At 39.5% G+C, this 15,185-nt stretch overlaps 1 pseudogene; it reads left to right on the top strand.

Annotated features, from left to right (window-relative positions):
• LOC108177906 (large ribosomal subunit protein uL6-like) overlaps positions 1 to 15,185 on the top strand; it is a 187,712-nt pseudogene that overhangs the window by 158,152 nt on the left and 14,375 nt on the right.

Genomic DNA, 15,185 nt, shown 5'->3' with positions numbered 1-15,185 from the left:
TTAATTTTATGCCTCTCCTTGACTGAGCTAAGGGATACCCATAAGCTGGTAAAAAATGAATTCTGGATGTGTCTGTGAATATCCTTTAAAGAGAGTTTAGCATCTGAATTAGTTTGAATAAAGATCATTCCCACAAGTGTGGAGGTGTGTCGGTGTCATCTAATTTACTGAGGACCCAAATAGAGCAATGAGGCAGAAGGAGAATGCACTTTCTCTTTGCATTTGATCTGGGCACGCATCATTTCCTGCCCTCAGACATTGGTGCTCTTTGTTCTGTCTTTTGAACTTAGGCCAGGACTTCAGACTGAAGTATATCACTGGCTTCTCTAGATCACTGTGCTTCTCTAGATTGCAGATGCCAGATAGTGGGTTTTCTTGTTCTCCATAACTGTGTGAAACAATTCCCCAAATTTATTAATTTATGTATCTATCTGTCAATCATCTATCTCCTTCAGGTTCTGTTTTTCTGGTAAACCCTGAGTAACACATTCAGGGTACAGCAGAGTCAGGGCCAGAATCCTGGCTAGCCCAGTGCCCAGACCCTCATGTAGCTTATCACTGCTTCACTTGTGCTCTTCTGTAACTCATACCTGTGCCCCTATGGGGATAACATATGATCAACTGATGGTGGAGGAAAAGAGGTTTTACAGATGGGTGAGCTCAACGTGTAATCGCAAACTAAAAATAGCAACTTTTTAACTGGAGCCCAAAACATGGATGACCTTAAATGCTGGCTTTGAATGTAGATTCTCTCAATGAACAATTTCACAAAATGCAATTCTTAATCCACTTTGGGATGAAAGAAAAACTGTTTGACAGAAGAATATGCACTAACTCATGGACCATGATGGATAGCTTGGACTATTCTTTGGTAACTCAAGAAAAATGATGGAGGACATTAAGGTCTGAGGAAGGGGCCTACAGATGGACATCGATGGACATATGGGATGTTAAGATTTTTGTATGATAGGTGAACTCTCACTAGAGATGAACTACCATAGAAGATGTACTAAATAATCAACTAGTGAAAGTGACTCAACCAGTTGTTGTCAGATAGCCTCTGACATTGGTCAGCACAGTTCTGGAATACTAGGTACTTAAATAGGATAGCCAATGATGCCAGCGATGTGAGCTTTGTGGAGGCCTAATAGCTTGAATCCTGTATACTAAGGGTAATCTGGCACTGTTGAACATCAAGTGTTGGTAAAAGAGACCACCGCTGAGTCACTCATTCTACCATCCCCTTACAGCAACCATCCACTTTGGAGTAAATTGACTATATTAAGTTTCCTGATGCCTGAAAAAGACTGATTTTTTTTTGTCCTCAAATTTCATTAGAGATTTACTATTCCTGTTTGTAGTCTATGGTTAATTTTAAAAGCGTGTTGGGGCTGACCATGTTGCATAGCAGGTAAAGCTGCTGCCTCTTATGCCGGTATCCCATTCGGGCACTTGTTTGTATCCCAGCTTCTCCATTTCCTATCCAGATCCCTGCTAATGCACCTGGGAAAAGCAGCAGAGGTTGGCCCAAGTGTTTCAGCCCCCGACACCTTTGTGAGAAATCCAGATGAAGTTCCTGGTCCTGGCTTCGGCCTGGTCCAGCCTAGCCATTGTGGGAGGGAGGATGAAAGATTCTCTCCATCTCTCTGTCTCTAACTCTGACTTTCAAATAAAAAATAATGAGCATGTGACCCACATATCCATATTAGGCTCAAGCTTAGAAGAACCCCACACTTAGTTTAATGTTGCTACATTGGTAATAAATTTGTGAAGCAGTTTTCCTTTCCTATGGAAATACAAAGGTTTATTATTTTAGGGGAACAATGTATTATGTAACCAGTCTTGCTGCAGCCTGGATCAGTCCCTCTGTGTTTTGCCTTATAAACTGGATCCTGCATAACATCAAGCCAGCTCAACTCACTTGGGTCTCAGCAAAGGAGACAGCATCCATTGGTTCTATCATATATCACATCCTCTAGAGGCTGCTGCTTTGATAAAACAATGGAGGCCCTGTGTTGAGTGTAGCTGATGTGCCAGCGTAGATGGAATATATGGTTTCAGGACATGTGTAGTCTAAAAAGGAGAACTCACATACAAAGGAATTAATTACGAATGGTCCCACATACTATTGTTCCCAGTGACACGCTTGGGAATTTGTGATTTCTAGTAATGTAATATTGTGTAAAAGTTCTGGCGATCTTGATTCTGAGATGTAGATTGCTTCTGCCAAGGAATACAATATGAGCTTCGTTTTTAGCTATATATGCCACAAGGTCACTGTTGACTCCTGTGGCCCTGATGGTGGCCACAACAATGGGGCTGTGATTTCTCTACTAACTTTGCTCATATAAGTTTCACCAGGAAACAGATCATTCACAGTTCTGGTGGAGACAGACTTCTAAAGCAAGGCTCAGGAACACAAGCAGCACTAGAGGTACTATGGGGCATGGCTCAGTTTCTTTTATTTGGACTGGAGTGCTCATTTCTTGACTGCCCTTGCTGTTGCCAACTGATACCTCACGTTGAGCAATTCACCGGCACCTTCAAAGATCACTAAATGTAGGGACTCACACCCCACTTGTTTCAATTAGAGACAACTCTGAAGGCCAGTCTCAATTCCAGAGCTTGCCAAGTTTGAAGCCTATGTTGCAATTGCAAAAGAAATTCTATTCCTGCTTCTATCTAATGTTTTATTCTCATTTTTCTTTTTCTTTCTTTTTTTTTTTGACAGGCAGAGTTAGACAGTGAGAAAGAGAGAGACAGAGAGAAACATCATCCTTTTTTTATTGGTTCACCCCCAAAATGGCTGCTACAGCTGGCGCGCTGTGGCTGGTGCACTGTGCTGATCCGAAGCCAGGAGCCAGGTGCTTCTCCTGGTCTCCCATGTGGGTGCAGGGCCCAAGCACTTGGGCCATCCTCCACTGCCCTCCCAGGCCGCAGCAGAGAGCTGGCCTGGAAGAGGGGCAACCGGGACAGAATCCGGTGCCCCGACCGGGACTAGAACCCCGGATGCCGGCGCCACAGGCGGAGGATTAGCCAAGTGAGCCGCGGAGCCAGCCTTATTCTCATTTTTTCAGATACTATTGCTAAGAACAAAGACCAATAAATTGCTAACTGACTATTATCCATACCAAAACCTTCTTTGGAAGAAAACTTCATGTAAATCATTAACAATGGAAGTGGGCACTGTGGCCTCGCAGGTTAAGCTGCTGCCTGCAGTGCTGACATTCCATATGGGCATCGATTCCAGTTCCAGCTGCTCCACTTCCAATCCAGCTCCCTTCTAATGTGCCTGGGAAAGCAGCAGGAGTCCTTGGGCCCCTGAATCCACCTGGGAAACCCGGAAGAAGCTTCTGGATCCTGGCTTCTGTGGGCCATTGCAGCCATTTGGGGAGTGAACCAATGGATGGAAGAGCTCTCTTTCTGTCTTTCCCCCTCACTCTTCTTAACTATGCCTTTCAAATAAATAGATAAATCTTCAAAAATAAAGCATTAGCAATGGTTGCACTTACATAGTATATGAACTAAGAATGCTAGTGCTTTGCTTAAATAAAAACAGAGCATTGCACTTGACACTAAGATATTTTCATTTCCATGAAATTTCTAATCTATTTGGAAATATTAAGTAACACACATATATGGGCTAAAGAAACATAAATATTAAAAATGTGCATGTCAGTAAAGAAAAGCACTTTCACACAGAAAAGAAGGGCTTTGAAAAATGAGTAATTGAGGAAGATGATGAAGATGGTGATCAGAGACAGAAGACAGCTGTTAAATTCTAGGAAATGAATAAATTCCACATGGGTAAGGATCTTTGCTTCATTTAGATACTCCAGGCATCTAGAACAGTCCTGATATACAATGAGGCACCCAAACGTCTTGCTAATTGAATCCATCTTAGATTAAATAATTGAGGAGTTAATGGTGTAATGAACATGTGTGTGCCACATTTAGAGAGAAACAATGTAGACATACATCTAATCATATCCTAGCACTGTTTTGCACTTGTCACGTGACTGACACTTTTTCAGTGTTAGAGATCCGAGTTTCAGTAGGACATGACTCCTGTCCCCAATGGGGCCATGGAGGGTGAGGAGTTGTTAATGTCATATAGGTAGAACAATTGTTTTCATAAACCTTCCCTGTCTTAAAGACTGTCACTTGATGGAGGCTATTTTCCTTTAGTGTCTGGTGTCTAAATAATTTCCTATCAGTTCACTTAAAGCTAATGTTATGCATATGGGAACTGGCACACACTAATGCAATGTACAAAGTACTAATATATAAGTCAAATGATTCTTATTATTAATTTATGAAAATCTGATTTTCAGAACATTTGCATTGACTCCATGGCAGCTCTCCTCTTTATGAGGGTGCTTCAGAACTGCTAGACAGATGGATTTGGAATCAGAACAAAATGGAGGTGAGTATGGAGTTAGAAATGTGCCAGGGGATTCTAATACAATCCCATCAAGGTGGCATGTACCAATGCCATCTCACTAGTCCAAGTGATCAATTTTAGTTCACAATTGATCACAATGATAGGTCTAAGAGTCAAAGGAATCACATAAACAAGACTAGTGTCTGCTAATAACTGATAGAATAAAAAAGGGAGAGAACAATCCAATATGGGATGTGGGATACACAGCAGACTCATAGAATGGCAGATGTCCTAAATAGCACTCTGGCCTCAGAATCAGCCCTTAAGGCAGTTGGATCTGGTTGAAGAGCCCATGAGAGTATTTTAGGCATGGAAAACCAAGACACTCTGGCAAAAGATCTCTGTGAGTGAGATCCCAGTGGAAAGAACAGGTCTTCAAAGAAGGAGGTACCTTTCTCTGAAGGGAGGCGAGAACCTCCACTTTGACTATGACCTTGTCTAAATAAGATCAAAATTGGCTAACTCAAAAGGCTTCCATAGCCTTGGCAACTCATGACTAGAGCCTAGGGAGATTACTGACGCCATAAACAAGAGTGTCAATTTGTTAAGTCAACAACAGGAGTCACTGTATACTTACTCCTCATGTGGGATCTGTCCTTAATGTGTTATCCAATGTGAAGTAATGCTATAACTAGTACTGAACCAGTATTTTACACTTTGTGTTTCTGTGTGGGTGCAAACTGATGATATCTATACTTAATATATACTAAATCGATCTTCTTTATATAAAGATAATTGAAAATGAATTGATGTGAATGGAATGGGAGAGGGAGAGGGAGATGGGAGAGGTGCGAGTGCGAGGGAAGTTATGGGGGGGAAGCCATTGTAATCCATAAACTGTACTTTGGAAATTTGTATTTACTAAATAAAAGTTAAAAAAAAGAAATAATCTCTCATCCAGGTGGCATAAAGCCTGATGAAATATCCATGGCTGTAACAGAAAATGCCTTTTAAATGACCTAATGCTCTTTTACTGCAATCCAACATGTTTCTCCCATTTGAAGAGTGAGAGAAACACAAACATTATCTTCCCACCCACTTAGCTCTTTCCTAAGCTTTTGATATGATGACCAACTTTCTTAACAGCAATCACATGCCAGCCCTGGAGGCCTTGACTGCTCACAGGTCTGGCTGATACAGAGAATTTTCTGATCACACTGGTGGACTTGGGTTTCTTCCTATCTTCCCAGGCACACATTTAACAATACTCCTTAGAGTTATTTCTCCGGATGTGTTCCTGTTATAAATACTCAAGAATCTGTAAAAATTATTATTGACTTGGTGAAAAACAACCTGCCATGATGGCCTAAAGTTATGCATCATCTACTGTGTGATTTGAGAATTTATGAATTGATATTTGCATATCAACATTATGAAGAAACACTATTTCATATAGGGCAGAGAGCATCTGAGCATTCCGCATAGTGCAGACTTGATAAATATCTAATGACTACATCCAAATTGAAATAGCATTTGCTCACATCCTGGTTCTGTATAGATAGGTGTGCTTTGTTCACACGGATGAAGGGTTGATTTATGATTATGAACTTTGACATCTCCTTGTCTGATTGAAAATAAACTATGCATACTGAATGATCGCTTATGGACTTATGAAATTTAATAGTTTCCTGTTGCAATCTTGGCCAAGGAAGTTTTTTGGGGGAGGGTATTTATCTAGTAACCCCTGGTATTGGCAACTAATTACAAATAAACCACTGGATACTTCTGTAGTTGAAGCAATGAGATAAACAGAAGGCACAGTTCATTTCTTATTACAATAAAATCACCATACTGTATATTTATATTACATTGTTCTCTATTAAGCAGTGGGAGCAAGAGTCAAAGCTTAGATCCCACAGATAATTCAGGCTTTAGTAAGGGGTTAAGGGAAAACAGTTAATTATCTACCTAGAATTCTGAGCAACACATAAATTGGCAGCTGGGGTTTTTTGAACTGAAAGATGTTGGATAAAATGTTTTCAGGGTGCAAAATTAAATATGTGAGATACATTCCTGACAAAAGAATGAGAGGTTTAGTTAGCCCATGGTTTTGGAAGCTGAGAGTCCAAATGGCACAATGCAGGTTTTGGCTCTGGTGAGTGGCCCGTGGCAATGACACAGTGTGTGAATACAAAAGATCACACGGTGAGCCAGGACAGACGGAGAGATCAGGCCTAAACTCAGACTTTTACAACAACTTTCTTGTAAGAACTGCTTTCTGGAGGCTTATTTCAGTGACCTGAGGAACTCCCCCCAGGCCCCATCTAGAGCATCATATTTGTTTTAAGGTTCCATGTCTTCTACCCTCAGCATAAGAATTTGGGGACTAAACTCCTGGGTTTAGCAGAACAAATATTCAAGCTGTAGCAATGATGGCGATTTTCAGCTTACGGATCGATACCCTGAACATGTTAGTTCAGTCATTCATAGCCAAGTAATGTATAGTCTGCTTAAGTTTCAAGGAATAACAAACCAATATCTTCAACATTTGTCAGAAGAAGGAAAATCAGAATACATTTGAGAATGTTTTGAAAGCCGGATTACATCCAGAGTGGGTAATTTGACTTAAAAAACTTTTTAAAAAGGATTTATTTATTTATTTGAAAGAGTTACACAGAGAGAGGAGAAGCAGAGAGGGATAGAGAAAGAGAAAGGTCTTCCATTTGCTAGTTCACTCCCCAGTTGGCTGCAACGGCTGGAGCTGCACTGATATGAAGTCAGGAGCTGGCACTTCTTCCGGGTCTCCCACATGGTTGTAGGGGCCCAAGGACTTGGGCCATCTTGTACTGCTTTCCCAGTCCGTAGCAGAGAGCTGGATCAGAAGTGGAGCATCAGGGACTTGAACCGGCTCCCATATGGGATGCTGGCACTGAAGGTGGCGGCTTTACTGGCTAAGCCACAGCGCTGGGCATTAAAAAAGTCTTTAGGGAAAGCTATCAGCCTCAACAGAATAAGCATTCCGAATCTTTGACACCTTTTTTTCTTTTATTGCTTTAGCAATACAAATCTAAAAAAAAAAAAAGACACCGATAGAATCTGATTATTAATACTGACATGAACATTATCAATCCAAATATCATATGCAATGATTTTAATTGCAATGTATTAGCATCTCCAATTAAAATATGTAAAGTGTTAAAACTTCACAACAACTTAGCAACTTCCACTTCTCAACTATATTATTATTATTGGAAAATAGAAATGATCAGAATTTCTGGAAACAAAAATACTATGTATCATAACAATAATTTTCTAAAAGTCGTCTTACATAGTTTCAATAAAAGTACAATTTTCTGAATTTCGGAACTCACCCTCACTTCTGGGGAACAGAAACTGGTCCACAGAGAGAATACAGTCTATGTAGCAGATTCTTATTCCTATGGCCTCAAGACAGTTCCAATTAGCAGATTATGGGTCCCTACATACAGGAAAATAGCAAAGCTCCTATATCAGGCCCTGTATTGGGCTCTGAAGAGCACAGTCCCCTCCTTTTGGAGCATACAAAGCACAGCCTACATTCCGTGAAAGGCTGCCCTGACTAGGGCCCCCACACTATGGTTGTTAAATCTAGTCTGCAAATCAGGCAGACAAATAAAGATGCTAACTGCTGCAAGAGTGCATCCATATCATATTCCAAAAATGTTTTTTGGGGGTCAAACTGGACAGGTACAAAACCATCTTCACCATTTCTTGGGCAAAACCAGAAAACTTCAGGACTGAGATGAACAAGGCTGGAATTTCTGGCCTAGGATCTGGTCATGAAAATCTTGGCTATTGCCTCTCTTGGCTCTCTGTCTTCCATACTCTTGTTGATTCGCTTTGGACCATGTGTCTTTAATGTTCTCATCTATTTTGTCTCCAACAGAGTACAAGCCATCTGCCTCTACATGGCCATGAGACAGGCGTCCAGCCTATGCCTTCAAATGGTAAGACCAGTTCTCTGCACACTGCAAAGCAGACATTTCCCAGGCCACCTTTGAACATCGTAGGACAGAGAGCAAGAGAAGAAGACTCATAAGCAGCTCTACGCCCATATGTCGTCTCTGAAGAAAATACAGAAAGTGGGCCTTCATCCATGTTATCCCTCCGCATGATGATGTTACTTCTCTTTAGGAGGGGATGCTAAAATAGCGAGGCAGACATGAACTTTTATGTTAGCCCATGGTTTTGTGAGGCAGAAGAAAAATGGGAATTTCTGTGTGTTGAAACAGGAAGCAGAGCAGCATTTACATATGAAAAGTCTGTGCCATTGTCCCAGCCCTCTCTCTGGGGGCAGTTTAGGAAGTTCTGGGTGATTCTACATGCAGAAAGCCCTCCATCCAACAATATTCCAGAAAGTGCATAGTGGGAGGAGAAAAAGGACCAATGCCAACATCCACAAAAATCCCCGTCTGAATGTAGACGGGGCTGAACCCTTTGCTGAGATGTCCACCTGGTCTGTCAGGGGTATGCTCTTCATTAAACTTTGGTACCTCCCTTATCAATAAAAACGAGTAAGACAAGACAAGACAAAACAAAACAAACCCCATCATATTTCAAATTGCAATCTTGGGAAGAAACAATTTTCTGGATAATGGTTCTTAAAATATTGATATTTATTAAACAGTTCTGATGTTTTAAATTCCCAAAAATAATAAAACTGTAATATGTATAATTAAATTAAACTATCTCTAAAGTATCCCATTTATATCAAAATATGAATTTATGTGAACTCTATTCTCATGTTACATGGCAGGAAAGCTCCTTGTCAATTTTGTTCAGATTTTCTTTCCTTCTAAGTACTTATTTCTAGCCACTTTTTTTTTTATTATCTTTAGATTCTCCTCATGTTTCTGTCATTAAGTCCAACAAAATTAGAATTAGTAAGTAAGCCATTTGTGAAACGTTAAAACTGAAGAAAACCTTGCGAAATGAACACAAACATTAAAAATGCTGTGCTTTCTGTTTCTCACTCTCATTGAGGAAGGAAGAGCTGTGACAAATTGAGAAGGGAAGCGTCAATTCCCCAGAGTTTCTTTTCTCCAAGTGCTGGAAGTCAATTCAACAAGTATTTATTGAGCTTGTACCCCTGCCCTTGGGGATGCTGCTGATATAAAATCAAGAAATTTCCTCAAAGGTAACACTTGATTCATTTTGATTTAAAACTGGCAGTCTAGAGAGTCTACCCAAGGTTGCAGTTGCTCTTCATATATAAATATTTTTCTACAGTTTGAGGTTTTGCCAATGCCACAGTTTGAATCTTGAGAGATTTTGCTATTATTTTTCCTAGATCTTGGTGTAAAAAATGGAACTTGGTGACATTGTTGGACAGGTTGTCTAAATTAGAACCAGTTTATTTTTTTAATGTAAGAAAAATTTTGATAAGAGTAGAAACCTGTTATTTTCTGTGGATAAGTAGTTACTTTTTTCTTTTGCTTACAGCTTACAAGTATTAGCCTTTTACTAACTGAACAGTATGCTTTATTTTCATTTTATATTGTTATCAAATATTTTGCTATGTCAATATGTGCTATGTCAATAGCAAAATAAAGAGGATATTTATCTATTCAAATGTTTAGAAAACACCTATACTACTCCAGGCCTTCTACTGAGTACAGAATTTGAATTTTTCTCTTAATATATTTTTGAAACTTAGTTGGATTTTTCTTTGAACACAAGTAATGCATCCATGGGAGAAGAAAATAACATGAGAGAAAAAAAATTGAGTTTTATTTATTCTATCCTATCAAAGGACATAAGAAAAAGAAGAAACATATAAAATGTGTTCCATTTTTTCAAGCAAATCCTGTAAGAAAGTCAGTAAATGTTTGTATAAAGATGCAGATTAAGAATAAGTGTTGTTCTTTTAAAACATAAAAATGGGAGTTGTTTTCTTTATTCAATTTGAACGAGGATAATTTGAAAACAGCAGCTTTTCTGCAGTGGATTTAAAATGAGAGGTTAGGGGCAGGAGCTGGCCTAGCACTTGAACCTGGTTGGGAGGCTCCCATGCCATGACACAGTAGAGGGTTGGAATCCCAGCTCCAGTCCTGACTTCAGCTTCCTGCTGATGTGCACTCTTGGACGAAGCAGGTATGGATTCCAGCACTTGGGTCCCTGATGCCTAAACAGGAGGCATGGATTTACTTCCTGACCTTTGGCTTCCTCCTGCCTCAGTCCTATATTTCCAGGCATTTGGAGGGTAACTGTAGATGGGAGCTCAGGTTTTCTGTCTCTCTCCCTCTCTCTCTCTTCTTTCTTTCTATTTTTTTTTTAATCTGCTGCTCAAATTGAAGAGAAAGGAAAAGACCGACGTTTAAGTCCCAGCTTAAAAGGAAGGCTGAGATTGTGAATGGGGTAATAATCACAAATAAGAAATTGTAATATATGGCTTCCACTTATGCCTTCAAGTACAGATTCCATAATTTAAAGAGCATGAGAAATTCAGAACATTCAGGGACAATTTGTCTTTTTAACTCTATAACACACTTTGTGACTTTTAAAATTAATTAATATAAACAGAATAGATTTCATGTACTTCATAGGCACAATTCTGAGAAGATAGTCATAATTCCCTCTGAATAAGCCAGTGTCAAAAAAATAAAAGTCATAAGTTTTCTCTGATCTGTAGTAGTTAATATAGACTACCAAAAAATGTGTTGAAATAAAGAGGCAGCCATTGTTGCTTAGTGGTGTAAGCTGCCATCTTCTCTGCCAGCATCCAGAATGGTTGCGTCCTGGCTGCTTCACTTTTGATCCAGCTCCCTGCTAATGTGCTTGGGAAAGCAGTGGAGGATGGCTCACGTCTGTGGACCCCTGCACTCACGTGGGAGAACAGAAAGAAGCTCCTGGCTCCTGGTTTTGGCCTGGCCCATCCCTGGCCATTGTGGCCATTTGGGGAGTGAACCAGCAGATGGAAATCCCCCTCTCCATCTCTGCCTCTCTCTCTGTAGCTCTACCTTTCAAATAAATAAAATAATAATAAAAAGTATATGTTTGAAATATACATATTGTGATTTGCTATTTTTTAAATCTTGTTTACACTGCTGTGGAAGTGTGTTCTTTCTACCTTTTCTTGTTGAATATTATAGTTAGTGGTGCATTAAGTCTGTGATTATAGAGTGGATTGAAATTTCGTTTTTGCGAAAATCAAGAAAATGAAAGAAGGAAGGGAATTAAGGGACATTTTGTGGTTTTTATCTTTACTTGCATTCTGATGGTTGCATCATAATCATACGAAGCTTCATTTAATTTAAAATATTTGATTGAGGTCATAGGCAATATAATTCAGGTGGGGACTTGATGAGATTTTGATAGACTTTCCAAAAAATGGAGACAGTAAGAGGGCTTTTAGAATCCAGGGGAAAGTCCCAGCATTGAGACTGGTGAGTCATGAAGCATGACTGGAAAGGTACTGCTGCTTGATACACAGGACACACATTCAGGGATACCAAGGAATATCAAGGGATACCGAGTTTAGGGCAAAAATACTTTTAGATTTAACCAACCCTCTCAAACCCATCTCTAGGGGCAAATCTTGTCTCTGGATTGAGGTTTGGTAAAGACAGAATCAAGTACCATGCATGTGTAGGAGTGAAACACAAGCATGTTTTCTGGAATCAGAGGGCTTGGACTGGAATCTTCATTGCATTTGGTTTCTGTATATTATGGGTAAATCTCTCAACTCTTTAGGACTCAATTTTTGAATATAAGATGGAAATAATATTTTACCTACTCCCTAGGGCTTTTGTGAGAATAAAATAACTTTAATCCATTTTAAGACATGGCTCTGTGCCCAGTCTGTAGTAAGCATTTCATTAGTGATAACTTAGTCATTTCATGTAGGTAGGAATAGCATGTCAGGAGGTAGGAACTGAGAACAAATGGAGTAAGTCTTGTGTTATTTTTATACTCTTAAAGTCATAATCCAGAATTGACGTAAGAGATAATAGCTTGAGTTTTGCACAATGCTGAATGCATGCAGCACAAGGTAGCTCTTCTGTTAGCCTCGCAGACAGAGCTTTTCCTCGCATTCCATAGAATTAGATTACATCTAAACAAAGGACTCACTGGTTCAAACACTGATATATCTTTGGTATTAAGGTATGTAAATCTGTGTTTAAGATCATTGCTTGGAAGTCTTTGCTCTTCAAAAGCATGCACCATTGAACATACTTATAATTGACATCCACTGCAGACTCTGTAAATCAGCTTGGGTTAGAGGGATTGGGAGGTATGTGAGTTGTTTAGGAACTGCTGGATGCTTTGAAGTGGATAAATGGAGCATCTTTAAGAACCAATCCATTCATTTATTTCAATCCATTTTATTGGGAATCTCAGTTTTTCCCAGCAACTTTTCCTAGGGAATTTCATTTAGAAACATATTCATATATGAAAATCATAAAGGATACCTTTAGGTCCATAGAGGTATAGCCAGCAGAGGGGATTTTTGTGCTTTGATTTAAGAGATTTGGGAAATAAAATGAGGGTTAGTAAAATCAGCAACTGAAACTATCCATGTTTTCAAGCACAAATATGACATTTAACTAAATAGGTTTCATTAGTAGAAGAAAAATGTCTTTAGGAAAAGATAAACACTTAAACACCAAGGTAGTAACAAAAGCCAAGCCATTCTATTACCAAGCAATGTCTCTAATATGACAGCGAATAAAATCCTGACTTAAACATAGCTTCTATCACAGAAGCATGTTTTGTTTTATGTATATTAAGAAGAAAAACACTTGATTTTAGGATCGTCTCTAAGAAAAGACTGATGGTCACAACAGGGGTTTGTTCCAAGAATACCAAACTATTCTATAAAGGTGAGGTGGATGCTAAGCGTGGGAAAGGTCAGGGATGGTGCTTTGGGACTTTCCTATAGGAAAATATCTAAATACCTCTGAGAGAGATGTTGAGTACAAACATAGGTGGAAAAAAGAACAGGGAAAAAGATTTTTTGACTTATCCAAATAGAATGAATCCAATCACATGTTTGAGGATGGTTAATGCTTTATAGGGCGGATGGTTTTATTTCTGCCTATGTGTCATTGCAAGTCAATGAGTTTTTCTCCCCCAATTTGTCAATATTGTCACAATAAAAGTAAATTCATTTATGAGTTAAGTTCCTTGGTAGTATACATGAGTGCAATTAGGATTGCAGTTATCTATTGTAACCAAATTGTCCCACTTTTCTACCAAGAGATAAATGTGAAAAACTATAAGGGTAGAGGGCTTAGAGGAAATTCTCAAGAAAGTGGACATGCTATTTCCATCACTCGTCAGTTTTTATGAAGAACTCATGCTGTCTTTCTTCCTGATTTCTCCTGAGATCTTTCCCAACCCATGTAAGAATGTCTGAAGGAAGGACAGATATGTAAGAACATCTTGCTATGGATTTGTAATAGGAGGTAGTGATTTGCTTCTATCCAAGGTCATGCTTCATGGATTGGGTTGTTATTAGGAGTTAGTAATGAGTAATTTCATGCATGTGAAGTCACAGTGAAAGAACAGGAACATTTTCATCCTAGTCATTTTGCCAGAGATGCCTGGGCTGTGGTTCCTAACTAAGCATTCAGACACTGAGGTGTGATAGCAATCATGTCACCTATGCAGAATTTCTGGTACATGTTGCCCACACTATTCTCAGCAAAGCAGTCTCTGATTGCTGTTCAGTCAATTTAAGCATAAGCCTATAAAAGAGTAAGAACACCTGCTCACTTATTCCTGAACAACCTCCTCCAACAGTCTCACAGAATCATGAAAGAAACTCTGGACCAGAAAGTGGGGCAGTTTGGATCTCCAGCTGTTCTAAACCTAGAAGCAGATAGCCATCTCCCTTTTTGACTATTTTCCTCTATCTTCCACTAAATCTGAAAAGCACTCCCAGTTTCTCTGCTGGTGGGAGTTATAGCTGACTAATAAAAGTGAGGTGTACTGCTCAATTTATCTAGGTCTGATTATTTTGGAGGGTAGCTAAAGGTGAAAGTTAGTCCTATATACTGAACAGCATTGCAATCTAGAAGGGGAAAACATTCAAAAGGCACTGGGAAGCTCAATTTATAGAAATAGACTGAAAATTGCTCACAAGTGGTCCAGCAGACAATGCTTATGTGCAGCCCTCACAGATGAGGTTGTTCAATTTATGAAAAAAAAAAAAAAAAAGTTGTATTGCATCAGGTGGCAATGGTCCCTGTGCCTTCACCTCTGTATACAGACAACAGTGACTCAGGCACAAGCATCTGTCTTGATTAATCTATTGCCAATCTTTATGTTGCAAGCATTTTCTATCACCCCATAGATCCTTTCTTTCTTTTTTTTTTAAAAAAAAAGATTTATGTATTTATTTGAAAGACAGAGTTACAGAGAGGCAGAGGCAGAGAGAGAGAGAATGAGGTCCTTCATCCAATGGTTCACTCCCCAGTTGGCAGCAATGGCCAGAGCTGCACACATCTGAAACTAGGAGTCTGGAGCTTCTTCCAGGTCTCCCATGTGTGTGCAGTGGCACAAGGACTGGGGTCATCTTCTACTGCTTTCCCAGGTCATAGCAGAGAGCTGGATTGGAAGTAAAGCAGTCGGGACTGCAGGTGGTGGCCTTACCTGCTACACCACAGCACTGTACCCACATTCTCCCCCATATATTACTTCCACACATAGCAGAAAATATAATCTTTAAAATGTGCAGGCTGACTACATGTCCTGGAATAAAATTCCTTAGACTTTTTGCCCATATTATTTTACTGGAATCTTCATCAAATACTTGGCT

This window comes from Oryctolagus cuniculus, chromosome 4 (assembly GCF_964237555.1).
Source record: "Oryctolagus cuniculus chromosome 4, mOryCun1.1, whole genome shotgun sequence".
Lineage (NCBI taxonomy): Eukaryota > Metazoa > Chordata > Mammalia > Lagomorpha > Leporidae > Oryctolagus > Oryctolagus cuniculus.
Note: the sequence above shows the minus strand (reverse complement) of the source record. Positions and strands in the feature narration are given on the sequence as shown.